Raw genomic sequence first — 6,911 nt, 5'->3', positions numbered from 1 at the left:
TGCGCTCTAGAAATAAGGCAGGCAACTTGTGACCATGAGACTTGGTACTTACTGAGTCGTCACTGAGTTAATCAGTACTAGATCTGTCCTATTTCAGGACTTCTTTTTATGTGTTCTAATTTATCTTTCATTATTATGTAGGCCTTTTTTTTCTTTTGTAAATTTTAGAGAGAGCATGAGTAGGGGAGAGGGACACAAGGAGAGAGGGAGAGAACCTTAAGCAGGCTCCACACTCAGCACGGATCCTGAGGTGGGGCTTGATCCCACGACCCTGGGATTATGACCTGAGTCAAAATCAAGAGTCAGAAGCTCAACTGGCTGAGCCACCTATGTGTCCCTAAAATCGGGATATATTTTTTTAAAAACATTTTTCATTTTTGAGAGACAGAGTGTGAGTTGGGGAGGGGCAAAGAGAGGGGGAGACACAGAATCTGAAGCAGGCTCCAGGCTCTGAGCTGGCAGCACAGAGCCTGACGCAGGGCTCGAACCCACAAATGGTGAGATCATGGCCTGAGCCAAAGTCAGATGCATAATGGACTGAGCCACCCAGGTGCCCTGGGATATATTTTAAATTGATAGCATCTCATTATGGCTGCTGACCACAAGGTGATCTCAGTGAGGTTGTCATTGCCTTTGCAGACAGCAGACATACCATCATCAAAATGTGTAGACTGTGTGTCAATAGTTTGGTGGAAGAAAATCCCAAAATACTCACGGAGCATGCTTTTTTAAAAATAAATAAATAAATAAAGTTTATTTTATCTATTTTGAGAGAGAGAGAGATCTCACGAACTGTGAGATCATGACCAAAGCATAAATCAAGAGTTGGCCGTTTGACTGACTGAGCATGTCCCAGAGTGTTCTTTTTTTTTTAATTTTTTAAAACATTTATTGATTTTTGAGAGACAGAAAGAGGCAGACCATGAGCTGGGGAGGGGCAGAGAGAGAGGGAGATACAGAATCTGAAGCAGGCTCCAGGCTCTGAGCTGTCAGCACAGAGCCCAATGTGGGGTTCAAACTCAGTGAACATGGCATCCCACAGAGCATGCTTTTAATAAATAAGGGTCATGAGGCATATGGGTGGCTCAGTCAGTTAAGCATACGACTTCGGCTCAGGTCAGATCTCACGGTTTGTGGGTTGAAGTCCTGCCTCGAGCTCTGTGCTGACAGCTCAGAGCCTGGAGCCTGTTTCAGATTCTGTGTCTCCCTCTCTCTCTGCCCCTCATGCTCTGCTCCCTCCCCCACTCATGCTCTGTCTCTCTCTGTCTCAAAAATAAATAAACTATAAAAAATTTAAAATAAATAAATAAGGGTCATGTGTTGTGGGGGAGGTGGTGAATCTGATATGTTTGGGGGCACACGTGATGCCGCTAGATCCACAGAATTGTACGGGTAGCTGCAGAGCGCAGAACATATGACACTTAGTTCTTTTATGGATTCTTTTAAGAAATGCTGCATCATCAAGATGCTTGATGCCTCAGAGGATAGCAGCATGTGAAAAAAGATGGTCGTTGTGATTCTCAGTCAAAGAGAGAGGTGTCAGATTTGGAATGAGAAGAAACTATAGAAATACTTTAGTCCATTATCTCACTTCTATTTCCCATTTTTTATGCAGAAGAGTGATTTACGACGAAAACCTACGACTCATCCAATCTAAAGGAACTTTTTGAATAAGTATAAAATAAAAAGTCTGAGTGAAAGCATAGTGTCATAATTTAATTGGCAGCATTTTCAATTTCTTAGTGGTTTATAAAATTATGGTATGCCTTATACTCAATGATGTCTTCAATTGGATAGTATGTAATGTGTGCCAAGCTCTGTCCTGTGCCAGGGAGATGATAGTGAGCAAGAGTCACAAGCCTGGTTATTCAGTTACATTGTGGACAGTCCTTTAGATGTCATTCAGGGATCTATAGGACAGCCACTTTTCACTAATCAGCTGGAGGCTTCCAAGGTTGCCCTGGGGTTATAGTCTCCAGCAAGCCATAGGAATTTCCATTGTGCCTGGAAGTAGCCCAGAGCACCTCTGTTTTCATTTAATTGGCGGACACTCAGTCACATGGCCTCCTCCCCTGCAGGGGCGTCTGGGAAATGTAGTCTGGCCGAGCACCCAGGGTAAAAGGTGACTATGGGTGCTAACGAGCAGCCAGCAGTCTTGCTGTATACTTGCACAACACAGTGGAAATGGGGAAGAGTCCCAGCAGCCCACAGCCTCCCCAAAGGAAACAAAACCATCCACCTGCCTGTCCTGCTATTTTGTTTCCGGGGACGCTGCCCTGAACATCAGGCACATCACCGGATAGGAAGATGCTCATGACTCAGAATATTAGCCCCACTGAGAACCAGTGTTTGGTAGACCTAGTGGCCCACGGGGGCTAAGAAGGTTAAAGGAGTTGGTGGTGCTTATCCTAAACCATGAATTTCTGCCTGAGATCTTTCCTGGGCAGAAGAGACTTTTGGGGAGTGCCTGTAAAGCCCAATCACCTTGCCCTGCCAGTTCTGCCTATCTTCCTGCTCGGGGTGGTGGATTGGGAGGGGGAGCTGGTGGAGACTGGCTTGTTTGCTTGGTAGAATCTGTGCTAGGGACCAGGAATGCACGGCTCCAGCCTCCAGGGTACAGAACAGAGCAATGGTGCGGAGGCAATCGGGAGTCCTGTACAGGAGTCTGGATTTTACCTATTACATGCTGTGTGACTTAGGCAGATTACTTAACACTTCTGGGCCTTGGATCTCTCTGTTGTAAATTACACTCCTCAGGTGTAAATGTAGCGGTCACGCTTGCCCTTATGACCTCACAGCTTGTAGAGAGGACCCAGAGAGCTGAAGTAAGGGAGAACTCTGTGAACTGTAAAGCTTCATACAAACACTGTATCCTTTGACAAGAGAACACAGGGTCTGCACTGCGTGAATGCTGCCTGAGTGAGTGAGAGTGGTCTTGCTCACGCTGACTGCATCCAATGGGACATTTCTTTTTTNCAGAGAGAGAGGGAGATACAGACTCTGAAACAGGCTCCAGGCTCTGAGCTGGCAGTCAGCACAGAGCCCGACGCGGAGCTCGAACCCACGAACCGCGAGATCATGACCCAAGCGAAAGTCAGACACTCAACCGACTAAGCCACCCAGGCGTCCCCCAATGGGACATTTCTAAGCCACTTGCTTGAAAGCCTCTCCCTCTCCTTACACACACACACACACACACACACACACGGAGCAAGCTTGTTCTATTTGATATTCAGGGTAAAGCCTGTAAGTCAGGGCTAAGGAACCGAGGTCTAATATTGGGGGAAAATCCTCAGGAAAGGGAGGGACGCTGAGGTCATGGCTGCCTGTCACCTGAGTGGGAACTGAGTGCATTTTTTGTTGGCAGCAGCCCGGGCTGGCTGTGAGTGCCCGGAGGAGCCCATATGCCCAGTTTGGCACAGCACACAACGTCGTCTCCCTTCTCAGGCCAGCTTTGTGGGCTGGCTCCATTCCGTCTCTCTACCTCCCTTCAGTGTGAACCATTTCTATCATTCTCGGAGTTCTGTGGCATATTCCTGAGTTCCTGGGCCTTTTAAGCCCGGCTGTCCCCTCTTGCTTCTCTAACATTTCCCAGATGCACAGAGTTTGGGAGCAGGATACATTCTCTCCATTTTAGAGCTATGCGGATCCAGATACAGGGGGGAGGAATTTCTTCAGATGCGGCTGGAAAAGAGGACAGGAGGCAGCTGAGAAGAATTCAGCTGCAAAGACGGAGGGCCCACCAGGACACTACTTGTCGCCATGAAAGAACGTGTTGGCTCATGAGGCTGGGAAGGACTCTGACTCAGGGTATTAGCTGCAGGGACCGGGCCTCGGGGCTTAGAACTGGAGACCTTGGGGATGTCAGTCCTCTCTCTGCGTGTCGTTGCTTCTCTCTGTGTGTCCACCTGGCTCTGCCCCACTGCAAACATCCAGGAGAAGACCTGACCACTGGCAGCCCCGGCTTGGCCAGAGGAGAGAGACAGCTCCTTTCCTGAGGTCGCCTGTATTCATCCCGGGGAGGGAATAGACCTGCAGGTCAGGTCGTGAGCCCAGTGCGCGGTTGAATCACTGCTGTGGGTGGGGAGGAAGCACCTGCTCCTACCCAGGCAATCCCCCAATACAGAGAGGGGTGGGAAGACTATGCGCAGAGGATAGATGTGCAGGGTGTGTGTGTGTGTGTGTGTGTGTGTGTGTTAAGTGCCACCTGCCAGGACTGTGACATCCTGGGGTGAACAATGTTGAGGAGCAGCAGGGGCAGCAGATCGACATCCCTCCTCGGCTCTAGTGGCTTCCTGAAGGCGGGTCAGCAACGGTTGTCATGGCAACAGCCTGCTGGGAGGATCTCAAGGAAAACACGGAGGCTGGAGTGTTTTTGAATATTTGCCTATAAATGAGTCCCTCTCTTGCCAAGAGCCACAGAAAGACAAAGCCCAGCTTTGTGGGTCATTTCAGCCTGAGTAGAGTGGTCGGCAAAGGTACAGGTGGGGTCAAGTCTGAGTTTCCCTCCGAGCTGGAGGAGGATGCCGGGAGCCTGACTGGAGGAGGCTCTAGGGCTCTTCTGAAACAAACATACAACCACCTACCAGATTGTCTACCATGGGGTATTGTTCCTCAAGGTGTCCCAAGGGTGTGTTTTGTTCCCAAAGAACACTTAGGCAGCCTGCAGACAGGGACTGATTTCAAACACAGTGTGCCCCTCCAGGGAGCAGCAGACTCCCTGCGTAGACTCACTACCATCTCCAGTGCAGCAAGGGCTTGCTGTGTGGGGACTGGCTGCCTCAACGAAAAGAACCACGGCTGTGAGGCTCCTTGCCATTGAGGTTCACCTCCATTGGCTCAGCTTTCCCTCCAGGTACCCCGTGAGGAAATAGGGCTGGTGCCTTTACAGTTTGTATTTCACTTATTATTTTTGAGAGCGAGAGAGAGGGTACAAATGAGTGAGGGGCAGAGACAGAGACAGAGAGAGACAGAGAGACAGAGAGAGAGAGAGAGAAGCGGGTCTCACCTGAAGCAGGACTCAAATTCACCAACTGTGAGATCCTGACCTGAGCCAAAGTCAGATGCTTAACCAACTGAGCTACCCAGGCGCCCTACAATTTTCATTTTAAAGGTGAAGAAACAGGGGCACCTGGGTGGCTCAGTCTGTTAAGCGTCCGACCTGGGCTCAGGTCATGATCTCGCAGTTCGTGGATTCGAGCCCCACCTCGGGCTCTGTGCTGACAGCCAGCTCAGAGCCTGGAGCCTACTTCAGATTCTGTATCTCCCTCTCTCTCTGACCCTCCACGGCTCACGCTGTCTCTCTCTCTCTCTCTCAGAAATAAATGAAACATTAAAAAATAATTTAAAAAAAAAAAGATGAAGAAACAGTGGTCCAAGAATGCTGGTTAGAAGAGAAACCTGAAACCCCACTCTGCCTAGCCTTGTCCACTCTCCTCTCCCATTCCTAAGGAATAGGATGATGTTGTTAGGCCTGATTGGGTCCCCGGGGAAGGAGGTAATGCTGTAGGCCTACATGACAGGGAGGGGCGCCCCCTTGGACTCCTCTTCACGCCCACAGACTTTCCTCCTTGAGTAAGCATGAAGGATGTGGAAGGAACCTCCTTTGCATGAATCTTGGACAGAAATTCTAGCTCACTTTTCCTGGCATGCTTTTTGTGGAACTCACCTTTCTTTACTATGGGAGTGTTAAGTCGTTCTGGGATTCAGGAGAAAAGAAAAATGGCTCCTTAAGTGAGCCCTCGGCCATTAGGGGCCCCTTACATGGGGCAGCCCGGTCTACCAGAGCAGGTACGCTTCAGTCATAGTTTGCATTGTGTCTGTCTTCTGTTGGCTTGAGGATGGAGAATAGGATGTCTCTAGCCAGGTCCCATTATCCTGTCACATCACACACCAGTGAATTACCCAAGGTCCTACTGACTTAAAGGTAGGACTGGAGCTGGAGCTCAGCCTTTGAACCCAAGTCCCCATCTCTTTCCTTCTATCCCTTCTAGTCTTGGGACAATGCCAAGTCAAAGCGGGCGATGGTCCTGCAGCCTTGGGCATTCCAGGAGGAGTTTTGCACATCAGTTCTGGGTTCCTGCTTGGGGTCACCCCTCCATGGTGGATGAGTTCCATACTCAGACGTTACATTCCTGCAGCTGCCCTGGGAGGCAGGGTGCCTGTCACCCGACAGCTCCCACAACTGGACTACAGCTCTTTCCCCAGAGCCTGATACCTGGCCTGAGCTAAAGTCCTTGTTCTAAGATTGCTTGAAGGAGGACATCTGTTCTATATCTAACTTTCCTTCCCCCTCCTCTCCTTCCCTCCCTGTCCACCTTTCTTTTATCCTTCCTTCCTTCCCCCCCTCCTCCCATCCGCTCACTCAAATTTAACCAGATGCAGCCTCGAGGCGTGCTATCTACTGTCTCCTGTAGATTAGAAAGCATCAGAAACCGAATACTTCCCGAGTTAAGAGCCATGCTGAATTATTCATAGACCAAGTCTATTGCAAGTTTCAGAGTGATTTTTATTCAAGGTTGAGGTTGTGAGGCTATAGGTGAAAGGATTAATGAACATGCCTAGTGTTCATGGGGGTTAGAAACAGCACCCCAGGCATCAGCTCACAGTCTCCATCTCATGAGGCCCTGGGACAAGGACAGTGAACAGAAATGCTCTGTGTAGGAATTCACACAACCCTGGCCTTGGGTGGATGCAACCCTGTTCTCCCTGAATTCTGTGGATTGATGGATTAAACACACCAGCAGGTAGATGGGGCTTGCCCAACCTCTGCATCTGTGTGAATCCATCTTCCTGTTGGCTGGACCATCCGAAAGGGGACCAAGGTTCCCAGAGTTTCCTCACAGATGCACTGACTGGAAGTTGTGAGCTCCCTACCGAACTCAAAATGTTTGCTTACTTAATTATGCACA

The sequence above is a fragment of the Crocuta crocuta genome, unplaced genomic scaffold (genome assembly GCF_008692635.1).
Source record: "Crocuta crocuta isolate KB4526 unplaced genomic scaffold, BGI_CrCroc_1.0 scaffold55, whole genome shotgun sequence".
Classification (NCBI taxonomy): Eukaryota; Metazoa; Chordata; class Mammalia; order Carnivora; family Hyaenidae; genus Crocuta; species Crocuta crocuta.
Note: the sequence above shows the minus strand (reverse complement) of the source record.